The sequence below is a fragment of the Crocuta crocuta genome, unplaced genomic scaffold (assembly GCF_008692635.1).
Source record: "Crocuta crocuta isolate KB4526 unplaced genomic scaffold, BGI_CrCroc_1.0 scaffold207, whole genome shotgun sequence".
NCBI classification, from domain to species: Eukaryota; Metazoa; Chordata; class Mammalia; order Carnivora; family Hyaenidae; genus Crocuta; species Crocuta crocuta.
In genome coordinates, this window is record NW_027531996.1 from 1,337,791 (window position 1) to 1,363,587 (window position 25,797).

The 25,797-nt window shown below is 37.9% G+C and overlaps 1 protein-coding gene across 1 annotated transcript in view; it reads right to left on the reverse strand.

The window, feature by feature from the left end:
• Positions 1 to 17,847, reverse strand: part of NEK7 (NIMA related kinase 7) — a 182,569-nt gene extending 164,722 nt beyond the window's left edge. Inside the window, exon 1 of the mRNA XM_077775155.1 lies at positions 17,684 to 17,847. The gene's annotated coding sequence lies outside the window, so the exon portion shown is untranslated. The remainder of the gene's footprint in view (positions 1 to 17,683) is intronic.
• Between the last annotated feature and the right edge of the window lie 7,950 nt (positions 17,848 to 25,797).

Below are 25,797 nucleotides of genomic sequence, written 5' to 3' on the forward strand. Positions count from 1 at the left end.
GTGGCCCCCTGTGGTCAGGCCTGGCGTGGGGAGGGGGGGCTTCCATCTAACCCCTGAGTCCCCTTTCCTTCCCTGGGACCAACTTCCTTCTGAGCCGGGGTCGGCTACTTCTTGAGAACTTGTCTTTGATCCATTTCTGTTTAAATTCCTCCACTTGCAAGCGGTCAGCCGAACCGGTGACGTCCTCTTTCTTCTGGATCACAGAGTTTTGATCCCATCCCCTTTTACTAGGTGGTTTAAACGGACTCTGCGCCGAGCACACCTTACTTTAAAGAGTCCTGGCTTAGAAAACAATGGGTTTTAGGACATTTCTTTTTTTTTTTTTTTAATGTGTATTTAGTTTTCACAGACAGAGAGCGCGAGTGGGGAAGAGGCAGAGAGGGAGACACAGAATCCAAAGCTGACTCCAGGCTCTGAGCTGTCGGCACAGAGCCCGATGTCGGGCTTGAACTCACAAACTGCGAGATCATGACCTGAGCCGAAGTCGGATACTTAACCGACTGATCCACCCAGGCGCCCCGCTTTTAGGACATTTCTGAAAGGCGAACGGGCTGGTTTGGTGTTGGGAATCTTGGGCGGGGGAGAGGGGAGAGGGGGGATATACCAGAACCCTAGTACATACAAGAACTGAAAAAGGCTTTACTACTTCAGTAAGTGGGCACGTATTGCTGGAGACGACAGCTAGGAGGCAGTATGGAGTCAACCACTCTGATTCTTATCTCACTTAAGTGATTATTAACTCTGTGACCTGTCCTCGAGTAATTTTACCTCTCCCAAGTATCATTCCCTTGGTCTGTAAAACGAGAATGGAAATAATACTCATCTCTAGGATTACGGTTAGAAATGAGATAAGCAAAGTGCTTAAATACAAGAGCCTAACATGTAAGTACTCATTAAGTAGTTGTTACTGTCCCTAGGTCTTTCATTAGTTTAACTTACCTACCAAAGAGATTCGAGCCAAGAATGAGTAGATTATAGCTCAAATACTCCAAAAGTTAGCGCTACGGAGTTAATATTTGGAAAGTTTATTTTTAGCAAAAAAAATAATAATAATTAAAGATTTCAAGAGGAGATGTTGATTCCATTGGCTCGAGAACTAAAAATAAATATACTAGGCATTGTTCTAAGGAATGAAGATACAATAGTTACCAAGATACAAAGTCCTTGCTGCCATAGAGCTTCTATTGTAGTAGAAAAGGCAATAATAATAATCATAAGCCAGTAAATACATGCTATGTTAGATGGTGATTCATACAAAAATAAAGCAGGGTCAGGAGACAGGAACAGGGAGCATGCTGTTTAAAATATTATCAGGGAAGGCCTCTGACATTAGAGCAGAGACCTGAGGGAAGTGAGAAAATGAGCCATGTGTCTATGTGGGAGTGAAGCATTTGACACAAAAGTAACAGCAAACGCAAAGGTCCTGGGTTGAAGTGGGCTTGGCCTGTTTGAGGAATAGCCAAGAGGTAAGCATAGCTAAAATCTAGTGAACCAAGGGAGAGTACTAGTGGATGAGATCAGAAAGGGGTTGGGGGGAGGACAGGAAGGGGCAAAATTTAGAACCTTGTTAAGTTTTAGAGTTTATTCTGAATGAAATTGAGAGCCATTGAGGGGTAACCAAATCAGACTCAGTTTAGGAGAGAATAGCTACACTGTGGGGAACAGACTACAGGCTCAGAACAACTAGAAGAGGATACTATTCTAATGGCCAGGTAAAAAATACTGATTGATGACTTAGACCATTGCAGTAATAAGAATGGTCAGATTCCCAACATATTTTTTTTAATTTTTTAAAGTTTTTTTTTATTATTTATTTTTGAGAGAGAGATAGAGACAGCATGAGCAGGGGAAGGTCAGAGAGAGAGGGAGACACAGAACCCAAAGACAAGCTCCAAGCTCTGAGCTAGCTGTCAGCACAGAGCCCGACGCGGTGCTCGAACCCACAAACTGTGAGATCATGATCTGAGCCGAAGTCGGATGCTTTACCGACTGAGCCACCCAGGCGCCCCATCTTCCTGATGTATTTCTAAGATGCAGCCAGATATATTTGTAAGATGCAGCCAACAAGATTGGCCAGTGGGTTGGATGTGGGGTAAAAAAGGAGGCAAAGACGAAGCCAATGAAGTTGGTATTTGAACCAGATCACTCTACCACATCACACCAAATTAAAACCAGTCAAATAAGAACAGTGTCACTTGAGTCATACACAGGCAGGAAATAGTCATACTTTTTAGGAAAAATAACCAGATATTCCCCAGGTGAAGACACTTCAACCTGATATGGTACAGTAAGTAGGATTAAAAGTTGGGGAGAGGGGAGTTTTTTGTTTGGTTTTTGTTTTTGTTTTTGTTTTTTTTACTATCTTTTGCACTATCTTTTAGAAAATGTACATAGAATGATAGATAATAAAACATCCCAATTGAAATAAATTTCAGATCTAAAGACCTGGTATTTCATTGGTGTGAGGAAAATGTATATACCTTATGAACACTGATAAGCAAATAAATCAAAATGAACTCATGAAGCCCTAGAAGTCACAAAGACTTTGTCTAGGAAATATCCTATTCGTGGCTATATGGTATCCAAAGTATTGAGATCATCAGTATGTGTCCTATTTCTTCACCTTAAAAGACTACAAAGTTACGGTGATGTCTTAGTAACAACCTTTCAAAGGTTGTCAGAGCTGAATCCACTGCACTTTCTCATTGTGACTTTTTATCACCTTATGTGGAAATAAGGGAGGGTTGCCCAAGCCACCTTCCCCTGGGCTGGAGCAAATGCTAATGAAAAAAAAAAAAAAAAAAAAATGAGAGATCTGGCTAAAGGAGCTCCTCTAGCCCCAGGGATTATTAGAGCAGAGTTCTGCTTTAACTGCCTTTCTATTCATCTCCCACCAAACGATCCAAAAATGCTGTTTGGATCCATGAAACACACTAATTACAATCCTTTACCTAATTACCTAATGAGCTATGTTTCTACCTAATTACCATGCAATACATGCCATTAAGTATCAGGTTAACTTTGCTGTAAATGATATTATTATACCTAAAGCCTGTCAGTTTATACCAAGTCTTCATATTTTATTATCCATATAGCTTTGCTGGCCCCATACAATTAAAAATAAAAATTAAGGGGCACCTGGGTGGCTCAGTCGGTTAAGCATCCGACTTTTCTCACGGTTCGTGGGTTCGAGCCCTGCGTCGGGCTTTGTGCTGACAGCCAGCTCAGAGCCTGGAGCCTGCTTCAGATTCTGTATCTCCCTCTCTGTCTCTCTGACCCTCCCTTGCTCACGCTGTCTCTCTCTCTCTCTCAGAAATAAATTTTAAAAATTTAAAAATAAATAAAATAAAATTTAAAAGTAGCATTGATTACCAAAAACATTTTTATCCATAGGCTAAACCAAACCAAATGTTCATTCATTCATTCATTCATTGTAAATTCACCTTCTCTGTAAGGAGAGAAGCTTACTAGAAAAAAAAAATGTTTTTCTAATGAAGGATGAAGAAGTAATATTAAAAATAATTCTCCTTTGAAAAAGATCTTAGCCACTGGGGTAGACCAGAAACGCCTAGTCTTCTGGACTCACAAACATAGGGCTGGCAACAGGTGTACTTAAAAAGCTACTAGTGACATTGGCAGCCTCTGGATTTGGCAGCTAAATGGTGATGAGGCTTAGTCAAGCTGTTGAAATGTCTGGACTAAACTGGGCCAAGAGGAGGAAGTCAAAGTGCAGACTGCAGACAACCCAAGGGAGATCACTTTTCTCTGGTCCTGGCTGTGGTCACTGTACAGTGTCAGAAAATAAATCTTTATCTTTCTTTGAAAACACTCATGAAAAATATTAGAAAGCTAACTTTTTCACTTTAACGGCCCTTTGTAATTATTTTTTTATGGATCACGTAGATGAGCTTCCTATGAAAACAATAAAATCAGCTTTAATTTTATTCTCACATCAAATCCCTAGAATTCAGAATCACACAAGGGCAACTCTGCTTTGTCCCTATGATCTAATTTATTTTGAGAATACAGTTCATAGTTAAAAATTGTGGTATACTTAGGGCACCTGGGTGGCTCAGTCAATTGAGCACCCAACTCTTGATTTTGGCTTAGGTCATGATCTCACAGTTCGTGAGATCAAGCCCTACATTGGGCTCTACCCTGACAGTGGGGAGCCTGCTTGGGATTTTCTCTCTCTCTCTCTCTCTCTCTCTCTCTCAAAATAAATAAGCATTAAAAAAATTGTAGCATAATGACAGTGGCTTTTGCCCATTTTTGCAGTATTACAAAACTGGGGAAACATTTCAATACACTACATACATATTTTTAAAATAGATACTTGTAATGTAGGGAAATGTAATATTTTATATTGATTGCAAAACAGGAAAGAAACAGTACAACTAGCAGTTCATGTTTGTATTATGATTTTCTGTGGTTAACAGAATCCAGTTGAATTTATGCTTTTTTTGTTTCTTTAATGTAAAAGCCAGAAGGCCAATATGCAATGGGCCAAAAGTCAAAGCAATGAAGGAAATACATTTAAAAACGACTTCCCTTTTCACACTTGTACACTCTATCCTTGATGTGGAGCCAGATTGTGAGGCCATTTCACAGGACACATTCTCCTCAACAATGGTGGCCTTTTCACGGAATGTTCACAGTCACTTCTCAATTATCTGTGTCCACAGAGATTTGTGGCGTTATGGTAATCAAATCCCAAAGATAATTTTTAAAAGTACAGGTTTCTCTGGAATATTGTGCGTGCAAGCATCTACCCTGAGAAAGGGATATTACAAATAACCTGTGATTTCACAAAGCTGAATGGAAAGGTCTCCAGGAGGTCTACCTAATTTGTGGCTCCCTCTGCATCTTCTGACTCATCAAGCTCTCTTTTTTGTGCTCTTCCCATAATCCTGGGATGCACCATATCCATTCAAATCTGAACAAATGGAGCAATTTTCTATTTCCTAAATAGGAAAAAAAAAAGACAAATAATAAGTATTTCTCTTTACCTTTAGTATTTCCGCATGGTTAAACTGAGAGACTACTCTCAGGCTACAGATCCAGAAGTGCATCCTAACAAAGTCAACACAAGAGGTGAAAAGTTGCTTTCACTATTGATTTCATCTTTGTAACCCTCTTTGCTCATACTTAAGCCATTATTGCTTAAAACATACATCTCATCAATCTTTTTGTTTCAACTGTTCTACTTAATGCCTAAAGTGTACTTTAAAATACTTCAGTAATTATTTCTTAAGCAGTTCAATTGTACTGTTAATGTTCAATCTCTTTGGAAATACAGGATGTGAGTAAAACCAGGTTTGGAATCATGCCACATCAAATTCAAAGATATACTTAAAGCTGGCTCACTGTCTTTCTCACAATAAGCCTAGTTAATCATAAGCAGCCTCAATATCCTCCATAATTCTGTCACTGAATTCACTGTTGGAGAAAATTCAAATTATGGAGACATTTTATTTCTTTACTTTATCATACCAGCATCTTCAACAAAAAGTTAGCATTATGTAGAGGGAGGAGTGCCTAGGACAACACTCTGCAGAATAAAAGAGTATCATTTTCAGAACTTGAGAATTTGGGGGCAAAAATCAGAAATGTACTTAAAAACTTGATGAAGTGCCTGTTCTCAAAGTCAGGGCAAGAACCATCCAATTCATAAACCATTCAAGTACTGAAGAAGGCAAGCCAATATTTACCTAATCCATTCTTTCAAAGAGTAGGAGAAGACAAACAGTAGACTGTCAGCCATGGAAACTGCAAACAGTCCTAATTGGACCATATCTTTACATTTGCTCATCAGTGCTATTTACTGCTATATCACTAATGGATTCATTTAATCGGTGGAACTTTTAAATCATTTTTCAAAATAGTTTACATATAAATATATGATTATTATTTTTGTATATAGGTTATTTTTAGAAGTTACTTTAAAAGCTTATTTTGAAGTTGTATTTTAAATATACATGTAAAATTTATTTTTGAATATGTAACCAACTTTAAAAAATAATTTTTGCGACCCCTGGGTGGTTCAGTCAGTTAACCATCTGACTCTTGGTTTCAGCTCAGGTCATGATCTCACAGCTAGTGAGTTCAAGCCCTGCATTGGTCTCTGTAGTGACAGTGCAGAGCCTGCTTAGGATTCTCTCTCTTCTCCTTCTCTCTGCCCCTCCCATGCTCATGCTCTCTCTCTCTCTCTCAAAATAAATAAATTAATTAAATAATAATAATAATAATTTTAGGGGCACCTGGGTGGCTCAGTCGGTAAAGCGTCCAACTTCGGCCCAGGTCATGATCTCATGGTTCATGGGTTCAAACCCCACATTGGGCTCTGTGCTGACAGCTAGCTCAGAGCCTGGAGCCTGTTTCAGATTCTGTGTCTCCCTCTCTCTCTGACCCTTCCCTGCTCATGCTATCTCTCCCTCAGAAATAAATAAAACATTAAAAAAAATTTTTTAAATAATAATTTTAAAGCTTATAAACACACACCCACATACACACATACAATACATAGTTTGGGCAAAACCCAAGTATGCAGCTATTTAAAATCCCATTTTTTTATTTGTTCTTTTCTTGCTCAAATTGAAAGATAAAAATAATCACCTTTTTCTGAAGACATAAATAATAAAAATATTATTTCTTTATGTTCTAAGTTAAGTGAAATTAATACTTTATCAGGTCTATATCCTATAACTCTTAAGTAGATAGATATGTTTTACTCCTTACGATAGGAAGTTTGTAGTAATGTAAATTAGAGATGACTGGGAAAAAACCATGAAAATGAATTATGTCATGTTTCGGTTTCATGAAACATGAATTAGTTTCAATTTCCTGCATGAATTTTTTTAAATATATTTATATTGTCACTACATAGCCAAGCCTTTATTTCTAATACCCTAACTAACAATATTTTAGGCTATTTACATCCAAATATGTATAGAGATTAAATTAAGTCAGAACAATTATATCATCTGAATCTTTGCGGCTGATTGTTTAGTCTCCGAAAGCTAGAAATCTACTTTCATCACTTTCAGAATCTAATACTTCAATTCCCTTTATGGACATTCTATGTATTTCCCTATTTCACAATTTGTTGACGTTATGCATATATAAACTCTACAAAAGTCAAAACCAATACCTCCATCTGTTTCTTAACGCATGTAGAGATAATCAGCCACTATATTAAGAGATTTTCACACCAATGATGAGGCAGCAGCTCATGAACCAGTTCTGGGGCCAGTACAACTTTGGGATAGAATTTTATCAGTATTTCACCTCTGGGGTTCTCCTTAGGATGATAGAGTATGATGTGATGCGAAGGAAAAGGTGGTGAGGCCGACGTGTGGAATGTAGTTACCAACTCTAACAAAACGTGTGGAGGGTTTCCTGTTATCATGTCCCAAGATAGCAAAAGGAAAATGAAACTCCTGTATTAATAGACTTGCTCTTCTCCTTCACTAGTAAAGTTAGAGTAGGAAAGTGTCCTCAAGTGAAACACGAAAAACTTACAGAAGATGTTGCCAAGAATTAACTGCAAGAAGGAATCCCTAACCTTACAGAATAGGCTCTTAAAGACCCTTCTCTAATGACATTTCAAATGGAATGTAGCTCATCTCTTTGGCCCGGTTTAAACATAACCTGTCCAAAAACAAGAAGTTGGGCTACAATCACATAAGCTTACCTATTAGTTTACATAAATCAGAATAAGCTTACGTAGTAGCTAGTTAGTGGTCCAGCTCCAGGAAAATGTGGTTAGTACAGTCTATCCTTGCTTCACTTTTATTCCCCTCGGTACAGAGCTTTGTTCTCATTTGCCATCGTGGATTAACTGTACATGTTTACTTCTGTAGTTTGAAGAGTAATCAGTGTTAGTGCATATTGCTGTGTTTATTTTTCAACCTGAACCTTGTGATTACTATGTAGGTTTCCATTCCTTTCATTCCAAAATGTTTTTTGGCCTTTGATATCTTTGTTAAAGTGTAGACGCTTTTGGGGGGAAGAAAAAGCCACGGCGCCTTGTGAGGAGTAGGCAGTCTGAAGAGAACTAAGTATAAGATGCTCTCCGAGGGAATAACAAGAGGGAATCTACTTTAGATTGGACAGTCCAGGAATGCTTCTCTGAGGAAATGACACTTAAAGTAGCAGCTAAAGGGTATTAAGGAGCCAGCAAGGAGAAGCAGCTGCACTAATGTCCAAAGGCAGTCACATCTGTCTTCCCTCCCTTCCACAGGGAAGAAATGCAGTCAGGAGCTTAATGGCCTCGGTTACAAAGATGCCAACTCAGTGGCTTCAGTTTTATTAACTGAGAAATGGATTGCTAGTGATGTAATAAATAAAGCTTCCATCTGTGAAAAGGAAACTTGGAAAATTTTTCTACCAAGAATGCCTCAGAATCATGCCAATGCTTTGGAAAGAGTATGTGATTATTCTTTGCTGCCCTTTCTCTTGCTTTTCTTCCTCTCTCCCTTCTCACCCCTCTCCTCCACTGTCTTCTTCCCTTCTTCCTCGCTTGCTTCCTTCCTTCCTTTCTTCTTTCTTTGTCCAGATTTCTTTATTAAATGTGTCCCATAAGTTCAGATTCTAGTGGATTCTGCAAATACAGCATTTCATTGCTTCTCCATTTTTTTTTAACATTGAACCTCTGTGGGTTGGAATGCATCCCATAATTAATGATATCTTAGAATCAATGACCTTTGCTACAATGGTACAAACAATGAATCTCTGTTTTTAATTGAAAAATTTTTGATTGAAATCTGAGCATAAAATACAAATTATAACTAAATTACTATGCAAAGATTAGTGAGGAAGGCACTAAATCAAATTTTTCTTATTTCTTTGTAACATCTACCTAGAATTATTTAGTTTACAATTCAATGTTTGCTATTTTCATTGTTTTAATCATTTTAGAAAACTGAAAATAATGGAAAAATAATCTTGAGTAGATCTCAAAAAGCACATCCAGTAATTGGCCACTATGAACAAAACATTTATCACCACCAAGTGGCTGAATAGCTTAATTGCAGGAAAGAGTATGGAAGGAAGGAGGGAGGGAGAGAAGAGGAGATAAAGAAAGAAGAAAGAAAGAAAGAAAGAAAGAAAGAAAGAAAGAAAGAAAGAAAGAAAGAAAGAAAGAAAGAAAGAAAGAGAAGGAAAGGAAAGGGAAGGAAAGGGAAGGAAAGGGAAGGAAAGGGAAGGAAGGAAGGAAGAAGAAAAGGAAGAGGAAGGAAAGAAAGAAAGAAGTTGCCAAGCAAACTCTTAAATGTTAAAAAACTTCTGCTAGATGATAGCGAATAGAGGGTACTGAGACTGGCTAGAATCTCCACATTCCCAGTAGAGGAATTGAGAAAGAATAATAAGTATCCAGAAAAGGTGGGAATAACACATACTTGTGAAGGAAAATAGGAAAAATACTCCTTTATGTATTTGTGATTGTTGTTATCTTGGAAAAGAGTCCCATAAAATGTGTGTGCACACACATGCAAACAAATATACACGAGTGCATACACATACATACACATAAGCCCAATCAGACGGATGTTAATTGCATTCATTTACTCAGGTAGAGGTCCAAGGAAAGAAATAGCTCGGTGGTTCTCGACCCAGACCCGACCGTATCTGCAAATATTCTGCTTCAATTAGTTTGAGGAGTCTTTGATAATTAATATTTTTATGAAGCTCTTGGGTCACCTGGATGGCTCAGTCGGTTAAGTATCCGATTTTGGCTCAGGTCATGATTTCAGGGTTCGTGGGTTCAAGCTCTCCCATCGGGCTTTATTCTGACAGCAAGCTCAGAGCTTGGAGCTTATCTTCAAATTCTGTATCCCCCTCTCTCTCTGACCCTCTCCTGCTCACGCTGTCTCTCTCTCTCTCTCTCAAAAATAAATAAAACATTAGAAAAAGAAGAAGCTCTTTAAGGGATCTTAATGTTCATCTTAGGTTAAGAACCATGAGTAATTGATACTTAATGAGTTCCTACTATGGCTAAAACTCCATAGTAAGTACCCTAGGGGGATATAAAGGGTCAAGGAATATAAAGTTAAATACTCTGAGGAGTATAAAGAACAAGATCTATAAATAACCCACAGTAATATGATCCCAAACCACCATAAAATCTACCACTATCATACTCAGTATTTGTGAGACAGGTATTAATAAGTAGTATCATCTGTAGGTATTGGTAGGATGCATGTGAACCTTCCATGTGCATACACACACACATACTCAAATAGCACATTAATGAGACACATAGAAAACATTGAGACTCTCATGATTTGTTTCATTGTGCTACACAAGCAGTACTCTCTACCAATGTTTCTCAAAACGTGGTCTGCATTAGAATCATGTGGAGGGCTTTTTAACAATATTGCTGCCCTGTCCCAGGACTAGAGAATTTCAGAGAGTAGGCCTAGGGATTCTAGAAATCTGCATTTTTAAATGAGCTTACTGGTGATTCTAATTCACAAAAAAAATGTCCAAACTACTGGTATAAACCAACACTTTTTTTTTTCCTCCTGGGGATGGTGTTTGCCTGTGTGAATGTGATCTTGGGACTTGGGGACAGGGAGTGATATTATATCTAGGTATTGAAATAAATTTTGCCTGTAATCAAAAGCATTGTCTTAAGTCTTAATTACCAAATGTGTTAATGATATATCAGTAACAGTCTTTGTCAGGTGCAGGGACAGAGATTAAGTGCATTGTTCGCTGTGTACAGTCCCTACATCCTAGGTGTCATATTCATGGATTCCCTCTAACTACAGAAAAAAGTCCACAAGTGAGTCATATTATTATAAAGATGACTCATTTTTAAGAGAATACTTGATATACTTAGTATTCTAACTATTATTGGTAACACATTTGCTCAAACTGTGTTTACCACAGTGAACTCATATAGGAATATTTAGGGATATTTTAAAAATTCAAGGGAACCAGAACAATATTTGGCATTTGTCAGACATCTTATGAACTACTAATTCAAGGTATTTCATTGTTTGGACATTAAATAGTGTTACATTCCTTTTAATGACATCATATCTTTGTGCAACTGAGTTTTGAGAGGTTGGTGAGCTTAAAAAGGAAGTATCATGAGAAAATCAATGTAGAACCAAAAATGAATGGAGATGTCTAATCTGATAATGAGGTTTAAGAAGCTGTGCAGTACCCAACAGACATGCACGTCTTATTAGTAAGCAATTTGATTGTTCAAGAACGAAATAAAAATAGCATTTGTTGGGGCACTTGGGTGGCTCAGTCAGTTGAGCATCTTGATTTCAGCTCAAGTCATGGTCCCAGGGTCATGGGATCAAGCCCCACGTCCAGCCCTGCATCAGACTCCATGCTGAATGTGGAGCCTGATTGGGATTCTCTCTTTCTCTCCCTCTGTCCCTCTCCCCTGCTCGTGCTCTCTCTCTAAATATTAAAAAAAAAAAACAAAAAAAAAAAAACAAAAAAAACACAAAGCCTTTGTTCTTTCAAATTATATGAATTTTTTTTTCAAATGGCTACTAAGTTGTTAGGACATGAGTCCTAAGTTGTTTAGATTTAACTACTTGGTGAACTAAACTTCTAGGCTCTGTTTATTTGTTTTGCCAAGGAGCTCTGTAAAAAAAAATTACTGGTATACTTCAGGGCACCATGAACTGAGACAGTTTGGGAATCTCTGCTTATGGTATGTCTGATTGTAGCATAACAGTGAATTGCAGCATTAGAGCTGAGAATTAGTGCTCTTGACAATCTGAATTTTAATGTACCTGAATCTGCTTTGTTTCCATCTAAACTCATTTACTTATTCAACCAATATTGACTGAAACCTCACTATAAAGTAGAAAGTACTCAGGAGCACATACTGATGAATGGTACAAGACTTCCCTTCTAAGTACCCTTTATAACTTCCTACACAACGATACTTTCTACAAAATGAACTCTTTAGTTAAAAGATTTTTCTTCTGTGCAACACAGGTAAAAATACCCTATCCCTGAAAAGAGAATTAGAGCAACCATTAATTCTACCACATTACCAGTTTCAACTTCCCCAAATTATGCAGACTTATCAATAATTCGAGAAAACTTCATGTGCCATATACTTGACAATTTGAAGCTGTCAGAGCAATAGCTTTAGACAGAGTAGCAAGATGACACTTGTGGCTAAGGAACGGGCAGGCAGACTCAGCATTCACTAACACGATCGTTACCCTTCAAGGGTGAAAGATTAGTCACTTCACCTTTAGAGAGTCCACTGGCTGTGTTGGGCAGCAAGGGAGGAGAATTTTAACTTTAGAACAATCTTATCCCACAGAATAAACACTCTTGGGAAAGTTCTACTAGTCACGTTTTTTTCTTTTTCTTTTTTTCTTTTTATGTTTTAGAAATCACGTTGATTTCTTTTTTTTAAATTTTTTTAAATGTTTTTTATTTATTTGTGAGAGAAAGAGAGAGCATGAGTAGGGGAGGGTCAGAAAGAGAGGGAGACACAGAATCTGAAACAGGCTCCAGGCTCTGAGCTGGCTGTCAACCCAGAGCCCAACACGGGGCTCAAACCCACGAATCTTGAGATCATGACCTGAGCCGAAGTCGGACGCTAAACTGACTGAGCCACCCAGGCGCCCCTCTTTTTCTTTTTTTAAACTGAATAATACTACTAGCATTTTAAATAGGGAGACTCCTGATACCAACGTAAAGTGATAAAAATTTAGTACTTGAAAATTTTTAAGTGCTGATCTTAAGAACAGTTTTGCATTTTACCTCATAGCCAGAACTACTGTGCCATTGCCAGTGCCTGCCAAGGGGGCACCGACCTAATTTAGACCCTTGAATATTTTAAAGTTCTGTGTGACCCCCAAATTTATTATCATGACTTTTAGTGAGACAGATTTGGACTTAGAGAAAAGCATCAGGAATAAACTTAAAGTTTTAAAAACATTCCTCCTGTTTCTTTGACTATTCCCTAATTAGACATGGAGTTATTGAACTATCAAGAAAATGACAAAAGAAGGGGGAGAAGGAGAAGGAGGAAGTGGAGAAGAAGAAAATGAAGGAGGAGGAGAAATATGTAAATAGAACTAGAGATAGAGATGAGCAAAATTTACAATAGTTCATCAAGTTGAAAATTGAACCTGGCATTACAAAATTTCTCTTATGCCAAATGATTTCCACCAGTAAAAATAGCCATCCTTCTCTAGCTTAGAAGAAAGAAAACAACTTCATTTTGCATAAGTCTTCTTCATTGAAGAGATTTGTTGAAAACACTCACTACATCGAATGGAAGACCACCACCTACTGAAGCCACCAATACCTAAGGGCGGAAATAATAAGCAGCCTTTATCAGATGTCTACTTTGCTCGCCAAGTGTGGCCCAAATATGTTATTTCAACATTCCCATGTTTTTTTGTTCTTTCTCCCATCGGTTCATCAGGTGGAAAAAGTGGTTCTTCTTTTACTAACCTTTTGTGCTGGTAGATTATCTATTTTGTAAATCTGAGTATAAATTAAACATGTTCATTTACACAGCAAAGTGTAACTACTAATCATTTAGAATGTTTATTTTGTTTTAAATTTTTTAATATTTATTTATTTTTGAGAGAGACAGAGCATGAGAGGGGGAGGGGCAAGGAGAGAGGGGGACACAGAATCAGAAGCAGGCTTCAGGCTCAGCTATCAGCACAGAGCCTGACACGGGGCTTGGACCCACAAACTTTGAGATCATGCCCGGAGCCAAAGTCAGATGCTTAACTGACTGAGCCACCCAGGGCCCCACCATTCAGGATTTTTATAAACATTTTACCTATACAACCTTCTAAGGTCAACTGGTACTCTTTTCAATCTGAGTGACTTAGTAGATAATGGGTATGTATTTTGGGGGAGGGGAATGGACAGTGAGAAGTTTATTTACCAAGCTATTACTTAAATTCTGAAATACTGAGCTGGCTTGGCATTTGTTACAGGCTGAGTTGTGACCTTCCCAAAATTCATACTGTTGAAGTTCTAACCTCTAGTACTTCTGAATGTAACTGTATTTGGAAATGGGACTTTTATAGGAGTGATTAAGTTACAATGAAGATGTGAAGGTGGGCCTTAATTCAATCTAACTGGTGTCCTTAAAGGAAGAGGAAATCTGTATACACAAGGAACACTAGCGACGTGTATGCACAGAGAAAAGATAGCCGGAAGAGTCAGTGAGAGTGTAGTCAGCTATTAAGTCAGGGAGAGAGACCTCACAGGACACCAGCCCTGCCGACATCTTGATCTTGAACTTCCAGCTTCCAGAACTGCAAGAAAATATATTTCTGTTGTTCAATCCACCTAGTCTGTAATATTTTGTTATGACAGTCCTAGTAAACTAATGTGGCATCTTAGGTGATAACTGGAGTGTATTTGAAATCTTACAATCTTCTCAAACATGTTTTAGTCTGCTACAGAAACCTCCAAAAACAGAGGAGATTCAGTTTCCTTAATTGAGGAACCCAAATGGAGCATGAGTTTTAAATAATTATTATAAAAATCTTCAATATTCTCCATCGATAAGAATGCTGATTAGAATTTTGGAAAAGAAATTAAAATGGTTCTGAGTTTGCTTCTCTTTTAAAACTCCATGAGAGAATCAGGGCTCTGGAAATTCCAGTGGCACATGATTTTCTGAACTCATTTAACAAGTATAATGTTTTTGAGGAATGCCCAATTTACTGTGAAGGGTAGTTATTAAATTTGAGCTTAGCTGGCCTTTTACCTATGTCTTGTTAAACTTTATAGTAGGTTCTGATAACTCTTTTCAATTTCATAGCTTTCTCTGAATTCCTATTTGCACATGTGCAAGTTTATTTAAATCTGATCGGTTTTGGTGGTGTATTCTCATGAAAATGAGATACACTCAGTAAAGCATTTCCAGAGGTCTTTGTCTATGAAGTCCTTATATTTACCTCCATAAAGGTAATTAGGCTAATAAAGCTTGTATTTTGTAATCAACAAAAAATGTAATTAAGTGAAAATCTTAAAAATGTTAAGGTAGGGGCACCTGGGTGTCAGTAGGTTAAGCGTCCGACTTCAGCTCAGGTCATGATCTTATGGTCCGAGGGTTTGAGCCCCATGTCGGGCTCTGTGCTGACAGCTCAGAGCCTGGGGCCTGCTTCAGATTCTGTGTCTCCCTCTCTCTCTGCCCCTCCCCTGCTCACTCTGTCTCTCTCTCTCTCTCTCAAAATAAAATAAAGGCATAAAATTTTTTTTTAAATGTTAAGGTAATATTACGATGGTTATGAAGCATTAAGGATCCCGCAAAAAGAAAAATACTTTCTCACATTTCCAACTAAATATTGGTTCTTAATGTGAGTTTAGTAAAATTTTGAGTCAAAAATTCTAATTCCCAGGGGTTTATGTTAATATTTTTCTGCTGAGAATTCGCTGGAGAATCTACAGGACCACTGTGCTTAGTAACTACTTTCTCTGTTCCTGTAAATTCTACAATTGACAGGTGGCTTAAAACGTAGGCTGCCTCTCTGAATCATTCATTAGGAAGGACAGTAAACAAAAAGAGCAAAGTTGATACGGTTTTTTTCTTTTAAGATTTTTGAGGGTTACAGAATTCAATGATTAAGGGTGCTAATATTAATTTTTTTCTTATTAGAATAGGTTATGCTCTTTTTCTTTTTTAACTAAACTAGGTTTCTTTCTCTAAAAGGTCCCTCTCAGCCATTCATCATCATGACAGTATTACCAGAACTGAGAGAATTGATCACACACGCTCCCCTGAGGCAGGTAGTAATACAGCTCATTAATTTGGTGAGGAGGACAGATTGAAGAGTGATGTGACTTCCTTGTTCCCCAAGCCAGTCAGCTGACGCCCACTGTCCTCACTGAGTGGTAGATTATAACCAGGTAAAGGAAATGTTTTAAAAGGCCATTAAAAGAGTAATTCAAAGCAATATGATATACTGGGGATAACATTATTTTACATTTCTTACCAAAATGGCAGTACACATAACAGATAAGAGTTACCCATTTCAGTGGAAACAACTGAGATTAACTCCTATTATTATTATTCAGAGGATGAATTCGGCCCCCAACAATTAGATTTCTAGAGTCATAAATTGAGTTTCAGTTATGCCCAAGAGAGTATAGCATCTTTACAGAGTAATGTTCAGATCCTGCTCTCCCAGTTACATACATGTCATATATTCTATACATATTTTTGCCTTTAGAATTTTACTGGTATTATTTATTACATAATAATATTTAGAAATATAATTCTAAATTATATTTTGTCTAGTGAAATGCAGCACCATTATTCTACTTGAAATTTATAAAATTCCTTTCAGATAACACATGTGCTATTACCTTTACTATTAAAAAATGTGTAGTCATTCGGCAATACTTAGCTCATGAACTATCTATACCCATATTTGGACTCACATCAGGCAAAGCAAAGAATAGGAACCTAAAAATAAGGGTAAAGTTAGGATTTGACAAAGCTAAGAGGTGGGCACATGTGTATTCATTCTTTGCTTGAAATTTGTCTTCATAAAAATAAAAACATAGCAAGATATTTTGTCCAAGAGAATGTCGAAATTACTTCATTATTGTTTATTATTTATACTTATGGTTTTTACTTCTGTTTCAGTCAGTTTAGGGTTGCTATAACAAAGTACCATAGACTCTGCCTTCCTTACAAGCAACAGAAATTTGTTTGTCACAGTTCTAGAAGCTGGAAGTTTGAAAACACGGCACCAGCAATGTCAGGGCCTGGTGAGAGCTCTCTTCCAGGTTACAGACTGCAAACGTCTTATATCCTCATATGGCTGGCAAGAGGGAACCCTGGGTTCTTTATAAGGGTACCAATCCCATCATGAAGGCTCCACCCCTATGACATCATCCAAATCTAATTTACCTCCCCCAAATCCCTCCTCTAAATACCATCACATTGGGTATCAGGCTCCAATATGTGAATCTGGGGGGAGAGGATGACACAAACATTCAGCGTGTATCAACTTCTCATTGTAAATCCTACCTCTCACAAATAAGGAAAATGTAATGATTTTTTTTATTAAGTATTTAGAATTTGTGTATGCCATCATATTTCCTTGTTAATTGATTATATTCAAAGAGAAGTTTTTTGTCAATATGTTACATGCATATGATTTTTAAAAACCAAAGAGTTCTGAAAGATTGCCAATGAAAAGCCACAGTGCTCTGGCCCACTTTTTTCTCACCCTGTCCTGTTCTGCAAACACAACCACTTTTACGTGTTTTTGCTTTTGGCAATTCTGGTAGTTACCACCATAATTCTAAATACTATATGCTTACTCCATCAATTTTCGGATCTATGTATTGGCTTTCCATTCCGATAAACCAGATTTTAAGTAAATTAACTCCTCCAACTCTTCCCTAGAAAGCTTTATATCAGTTATTCATTCGTCTGTCCATTCATTCACTCAGGAATTGCTTACTCTTTTCCTATTCTAGGGAGATTGCTAAGCGCCTGGACACATCAGGCAGAAATAAAATGACTGCCTTTCCTGAGACAGAAGCTGCACAATCATACTTATGTAAATTATATGTAATATATAGAAGGTAATTAGAGCTATAGAAAAAAAGGTAAAATGGTAAACCAGAAAGGGTAAGTGAGACTGGTCATACTCAGGGCAGGTGGGTCTTCAAGATACAGGAGAATGGGCCATGCACATACCTGGAGAAGAGTGCTCTGGGTGAGGAACCAACCTGCGCCGAGGGCCAAAGCAAGTGCTTAGGAGCGTGCCACTCATATTCGATGAAGGAGAAGAGACCACAGTGGAGAGAATCGTGAGCAAGGGCAGGAGGAGGTCAGAGTGGGGTGAGGGAGAGCCACAGATCACGGACGGCCCGGCAGGCTCTTAGAAGACCTTGGGCTTTTACTCTGAGTCATCCGTGAATTCTTTGCATGGTTGTGAGCAGAGACATAACAGGATCTTTCTCATATCTTGAAAGGATCTCTCTGGCTGCTGAGTTCGAATATACTGTAAAGGGACAAAGAAAGAAGCAGAGGGACCAGCTGGGAAGCTATTTTAGTAATTTAGGGCAAAGAGTGCAGGAGCTGGGACGAAGAGAAAAGCGGTGGAGGAATTAGGAGAGGTCATTTTCTGTGTATATTTTGAAAGCAGAACGAACAGGATTTCCTAATGATTTGGATTCAGGTGGTAATGAAAAGAGGAAAACAAATGATAATGCGATAATTTCAGTCTGTCTTCAATTTATCCTTGTAACTTTAAATAACATACTTAATGCTTTTATGTGTGCTTTCATCGGGGCGATTGACGTCTGCCATTACCTCCAGCCACGTTTCAGAGACCCATTTCTCCTGCATCTGTGGGCAAATCACGTGACCTAGTTTCTCCCAACCAGATGCACCCATTTCATGTGAACAACACGTGGGAAAAGAAACAGGCTCCTCTGGAATTTCCATTTGTGTGTGTGTGTGTGGGTGGCAGTGTGTGGCAGATGGTGGCAGTGATAGTGGTAGTGGTTTGCCAGGGATGCATGATGGAGTTCCTGGAACAAAGTCCAATTGGTGGAGCGGCAGAGGCAGGTTCCTCTCAGTGCACGGCACCAAGGGTTACAGACCTGTTCTGCCACATACTTTTGGATATTATTCTTAGGGACAGCCTTCGGCCTGTTTTTGTTTTGTTTTGTTTTTCATTCTGCCAAAACTGAACTCTTATTGTTAGCTTTCCAATATAATTGTAATGATCTCCTTTCTGCTTAGTACAAAGTCAAAGGCACCCTCCCTTGCTTGCATCTCAGTAACACCCTTGATGAATGCCAGCAACTAGAGATCTTGTCTTTTCATCCCCTGTTTTGCAAGATGAGGATGCTAATGGCCCAACTTTCCCATCAGCTTACTCTCCACCTTCTACCTTCCAAGGTAGAACTACCTTCCAAGTTCAATAATCTAAACTTGAACTTTTAGGGTATAAAGGTTGATAACATCTATATTTGGTTTTGTCACCATGCCTAAATCTTCTGTGCTTTGTCTATAAGTTAATCCCAGAAGTTAAGATACAGTGAAACTTCAACTTTATGTAAATCTTGTTTATTTCACATCCAATCAGTAGAGCCTAAGTATCCTATGTACCTTTTTTGTTTATCCTAGAGTGTCTAATTGCCGTTGTGTGCTTCCTGTACTGACAGCATTGATTTCATCCTTCGGCCCATCCAGCGCCTTAGGTCTAGGAACATGATCAAATTTCTGGATTCTTTATTTTATCCTAGGAACTTCTAAAGTCCTCCATTCTCTAGTTTCAATCAGGACTAATTGTCTTCTCAGCCCTCTCTATAGCTATTTTCAGACTTTCTTTCTTTTTTCACTTTTCTTTGTGATTGTCACTCATTCTTGCATTTTATGTCTTCATCCCATCACACCCCTCTTTTTAGGTCCCTCTTTTTAGGAGTACATACTCAAATAATTTCCTAAGGAAGGTAATGTGGGAGATAATTTTCCAAATCCACGCATGTTTGAAAAGACGTTTTTATCTTGCTCTTCTAATTGGCTCATCTTTTTCTTTTTCTGGATACAGGAATGTGGATTTTAAATAATTTCCTTCTTTTAAGATTTGAAAGGTATTATTCCATTACCTTTTTAGCATCTACAGTCTGATGTCTTGTAATTCTCACTCTTTTGAATGCGATCTTTCCCTCTAAAAGGAATTCTACAAGGCAAGTATTTTTCTTGGTCCCATTTTACTGAAGAGCCAATACAAATTGAGGAACCTGAAGTAGAGCAAAGAATCTCCCTAAAATTGCACAAATAGAAAAGGCAGAGCCAGACTTCAAATCCAGGTAGTCTCTCAAGTCTGTGCTCTGAACCACCGTGTTATGCGGCTTCGCACACAGTCTAGAAATTAGCACTAGTTTCAGACCTGTGTGAGGACCTTGAGAGGAGAGAGAGCATTGCATGTTCCAGAACTGCAACTGAAAAGAGTCCAGTGTGGCCACGGAGACAGGTGTCAGGAAACAAGACACTGGCTGGAATGTGGAGTGATGGAAAAAACATGATGAGTATTTTGAACTGCATCATAAGGCCAAGTGTTTTAAGCAGAAGGCTCACAAGTTATGATTGGCAAATCATGGTAATAATACCTCATATCAAAATTCTCTTTGACTTTCTTTGTTGCCAGATCCGTTGGGTACTTTTCTGTCCTCAGTTTACTCAACCATTTAGCAGCACTTCCTCTTTCTTAAAACACTGCCATTTTCAGCATATATAATACCTCCTTCTCCGGGTTTTTCTCTTACCTCTCTGACAGTTCCTTCTTAGCCTCCATTTCTGGCCTTTCCTTCACTATTCAGTCTCTAAAAGTATGAGTTCCTTAGACTCTTCCCTGTGTCCACTTCTCTTACTATATTCTCACTCTCTTCCATTTTCCTGGCTATAAATACCATCTTCTAGTGATGAGTCCTAAATTTCTTTGATTAGCCCAAACTCCTCTGCTGAGCTCCAGATTTATGTATACAAGGGCTCACTTAACTCTCTACTTGACTGTACTGGAGGCATCTCGAAATTAAGATACTCAAAGTGGATTTTTTTCATTTCTCCCTGAAACTAATATCTTTCCCCATCTTCCATAAGTTTCAATTACTCTCTTTTCTTTACTTCCCACATCCAACCCGTCAGAAAGTCTGTCAATTAAACCTACAAGATATTTCAAGAATTCATCCACCTCTCATCACTGCTTTTACCTCAGCCCTGCCTCCCTCAACGCCCATCTGTACCACTGCTAAAGCCTCCTCATTACTGTAGTCTCTTTGATTCCACTAGTGCTCCCTACAATCCATTTTTCCACAAAGCAGTCAAAGAAACCTTGAAAAGGGTGAGTCATTGCATGTGACTTCCCCACCCCCAAAACTCTTTAATGGCTTTCCTTTTCATTTGGTATAAAATTCAAACTTCTTCTCATGGACCACCAGGTCCTTCAGATCACACAGCTAATACTTGGAAGAACTAAGTTTAGTATTTTTAAAAAGATGACTTTGGTTAATTAGGGAAAAATAGATTGAAAGTGGCCAAGAGTGGATACAAGAAGACAAGTAAAGGAAAGTTTTGCAACAATCCAGGCTTCCTATTATGATGGCCTGACTGGGGCATTAGCAGTGAAAATGGACAGCAAAAATGAACAGATTGAGATAAATTTATTTATTTTTTTTTAAATGTTTTTTTTATTTATTTCTAGGAGAGAGAGAGAGACAGCGTGAACAGGGGAGGGTCAGAGAGAGAGGGAGTCACAGACTGAAACAGGCTCCAGGCTCCGAGCTGGCAGTCAGCACAGAGCCCGACGCGGGGCTCGAACCCAGGAACCGCGAGATCATGACCTAAGCGAAAGTCGGACGCTTAACCGACTAAGCCACACAGGCGCCCAGAGATAAATTTATTTTTTAATGATATAAATGTACCATGATGAAAAACATCCACAATTAAAGATCAATGAAAATTGCAGAACACTATATATGGCCTAATCCCATTATTGTATTGAGTTGGATGTAACTGAGTTATCCAAGTGGATATCTATAAAAATAGTTATCCAGGTGATAACTAGTTTTGAAACAAATGTAAAGACGGTAAATGAAGCCAGGAGGGTGGATTACCATGATGAAAAACACTCACAGTTAAAGATTAATGAAAATTGCAGAACACTATATATGGCCTAATCCCATAATTGTACTGAGTTGGATGTAACTGCGTTATCCAAGTTGGTAACTATAAAAATAGTTATCCAGGTGATAACTATTTTTGAAACAAATGTAAAGATGGTAAATGAAGCCAGGAGGGTGGATTACCATTGCTAAGGGGAAAAAGAAGCAGGATTAGGACAATGCTAGTGAAAAATGCCAACATTTCAGAGCAAGGTGTGCTTTTCTGATTCACTTTAATATTTTCCACATACATGTAGTGTTCTAATTGTTTTAATCTTTGCCAATGTGGGGGGGTGGGGAAGAAATTCCTTTTATTGTTTTAATTCACAGTTTTTTTTGATTACCTATACAATTATATATGTTTTTTCCATCTTTATCAATAACTGATACATATTTTCACCATAGAATCATTGGTTCCTATCCTGGTTCTTAAATTGTTGTGTATGATTTTTATGAGCTAAGAGGGAAATATATACATGAGTGTAGTACCCCCAGTAAAGATCAGTTCAGTCTTAGATAGGTTAATATCTTTTATTTAGACTTACCAATCTCAAAGGTGACACATTTCACTGACAAAATTAATATGAAATGGTAAGCATGATGAATGTGAAGTGTGAAATTACTCATCTGTAAAGGGCAGTGGCACTATTTCTGAGACTTCCTGACCATACCTCTTAATTTAAAAAGATAATTAAGTGCTTTTTTGAAAAGAAATTTGACTAAATAAGCAATCTGAATTCTTGTAACTCAGAAATTCTGTGACCCATTTACAACATCATGTGATCACATCACCACGCAGTCTCCTACACTTTAGAGTAAGAAAGAAACTTAGAGGCCCCTGTATTCATTCATTACATTTCAGATGCATGTTTTGTACTATATAGTTTGTTCTTTATAGGACAGGAATCCTTGTATTTGATGCATGTGTAATAAAGTAATTCCTATTGCCTGACGCATAATAGTCATTTGACAAAATATGAAATAAACTCTCCCCCAACATATTCCACTTTGTAAACATGCAAGAAAACTGAGAACCAATAAGATTAAGCATTTTCACAAACTGACTCAGATAACAGCCCGTTGGTTGTTGATAAATATGACCATTGGTTCAATCTAAAAAGACAGACTCGACAAAACATTTAGCCAAAAGTGACATTCTAAGAGTAGCGATGCAATACCGTGGAACTTCAACAGTAAGTTTTTTTCTTTTTTCTTTTTCTTTTTTTTTTTTTTTGTCCTTTGTTGTATTGTGACTAGTTCCCCTCCTCAATTCAACCAGGCAGCCTCTGCCTCAAGGTAGATTAAAGGTAAAAACAAACACACACTCAATATTCAGCTTTTCAGTTCCAAAAATAGGTCTTTGAAGTCTGACATAAACAACAGATGGGAAAGCCAGGTTATCCAACTCAAAAGCAAGATGATTAAACCATACAGTGAGGGAAATCTTGATGAGGGAGTGATTTATTGCCTGACAAAGGGTGGGGGGGAGGGCAGTTATTCCAGAGTGGGATCCTGGAGATAAAGGGAAAGGGAGAAATTGGTTGGAGGTAGAGTGTATCTGGGGATCAGAGATTCTGAAATGCTTTCTGGCCTGTGGCTGAGAATGTCACAAGTGTATGTCATTACAGACCATGGGATAGACTTCCTATCCTGAGCACAGGGGTTTATTCCGGCTTCCTGCCGAGAGCTCTGAGAAGAGAGGACCTCAAAGTCCCACACTAACAAGGAACAGATCCAGTGAAATATAGACAGTGGTATGGCAGGTCTGGGGAGACATAAGATGCTAAGATTGTGTTGGGGCCAAGGGCAGACTGCCCCAAGATGGATCACTTTGGCATAAGGATTATTTTACGTTAAAAGCAATTAAGACCCAGTGGATTCGGGAAAAGTCCTTTACCTCCCCCGACAATGTTCTAAAAAGAATTTATTTACTTCTGAGAGAGACAGCATGAGCAGGGGAAGGTCAAAGAGAGAGGGAGACACAGAATCTGAAACACTCTCCAGGCTCTGAGCTAGCTGTCAGTACAGAGTCAGACACGGGGCTCGAACCCACAAACCGTGAGATCATGACCTGAGCCGTGTCGACTGAGCCACCCAGGTGCCCCAGAACATAAAAAGAATTTAGATTAAGGCCCTGCTCCAGGAAGAGAGCTCTTACCATAGATAACTCCATTATGATCTGAAGTAGGTAGAATAGTCAGGGAGGAACCTAGGAAGGCCTGTTTGATCAAAGTCTTCTTTGTCCCATTGAGGGACAAAGTGGTCCAGCAAACATTCGTTTACCAAACATTTACTCTTGTACTCTGAGAATTGTTTTCCTTCCCTTTGAAGTCCCAGACCCCTACCCACTTCTCCTTAGATCAGAATGACATATATACTTCATTTTTCACGAATATCTTTGGAACTTCCATGTCTGCATGATTCCCCATACATACAGTATTAAATTTCATTTTCTCCTGGTTATTCTGTCTCATGTTAATTTGATTCTTAGTCTGCCAAGATGGGCCCTTCAGGGAAAAATTTTTGCTCTTTGGCCAGTGCCACATGATGTAGGACACCACACACACCTGCCGTAAGCCACTCCACCTGAATTCGAATCTTTGGGAAACTGGAAAGTTTTGAAAGGCAAATAAGGGAAAGAGATGAGAGTCTGTATAAGGAGGCAGGGTTGCCAGAGAAAATATAGCATGCCCAATTGCATTTGAATTTCAGGTAAATAAAATATAGTATTTTAGCATAAGGATGTTATATATAATATTAACATTTTATATATGAGATAATATATTTTTCAACTGAAATTCAAATGTAATTGGGCACCTGTAATTTTATTTACTAAATCTGGCAACTTTAGTGCAAAACTAGGTGCCAGGCTGCTATACTGGTATTATTCTGAAAGTCAGAAGTGACCTTAATGTTGGTGGCTGGAAAAATTACTGTGTCAATACTGGATTGGACAAAGGATCATGTTTCGAATTAAAATTCCTATTCACCAGCAAATTCATTATTTACCTGCTTTGTGTTTTCAAGTATTTAAATTTTACAATACTGTCTTTCTGTCCCAAAGACAGTAAGAGTCCATGTTTTGTAAAATGACAAGTGATATTAAGTGAAATATATGTTTATATTTACCATTAGAAAACAATGGAGAACTTTTTAACTTCACTGGTTGACCCTTTTAAATTATAAAAACATAAAATCATCTTAACAATATTTTATGAGATTTGGACTCCTAACCCTGCTAGTTACTAATTACTAGAAAATACTTGACCTGGGGATCAGTGTTATTATTGAAAGTGGCTTAAAATTCATAACATAAATATTACATAATCAATATTTTATGTGTTGAAATGTGAGAAGTTGAATGGTCATTTGCCAACAGATTCTGTTCTTCTTGTACTTCTCGTCATTTTTTAAAAAGTCATTTAAAGAGCAGCAGAGTAACCAATTGGAAAGCAAGTTTTAACTCTCAACATTCCGTTAGGTTTATAATACACAATAAACCCCAGGGCTACCACTTTTCACTAGCCCCGCAAATTAGGCTGTCTACATCTAGGGTGGAAACCAAGCCAAGAATTGAGTGTTAAAAGAAGTTAACATGGTCTCTACTTAATCCATAATTTCTGCAATCCAGACCTCACCACACTGTTAAGAGTAAAAAAAGAGGAAGGTTTTAGCACTGACCAGTTCTATGAGGAATTTACACTGTAAGGAATTTCACAGTGATGAGTGAGCTCTGATGTCTCAGAGACTGATTTCTTTGGTGGAGTGCCAATGTTCAAAGTCTCTGGTATTTAAAACTCATCCTAATTGAGCCTTCTGTGTTTTGTATTCTCAGTGAAGATTCGTGAAAATTTCAGTCAGAGCTGCTTGGGGAGAGGGCAGGATTTATTATTGCAAAGTTTAGATTATTCTTAACAGAATAAAGTTGATGGAAACATTCAACTTCCTACATTTTGTTTCTACTCCACCACCCATGATAAGACACTCTGGGTTTTAAGACAGCTTTTGGGGACAGAACAGGAAAGTAATATTAATTGTACATACAATATAATGCATATAATATATAATTAATAACCCATAAAAATATATTAATTATAAATGTTTCCTAAATTATAAATTTAAATGTCTATATAAATT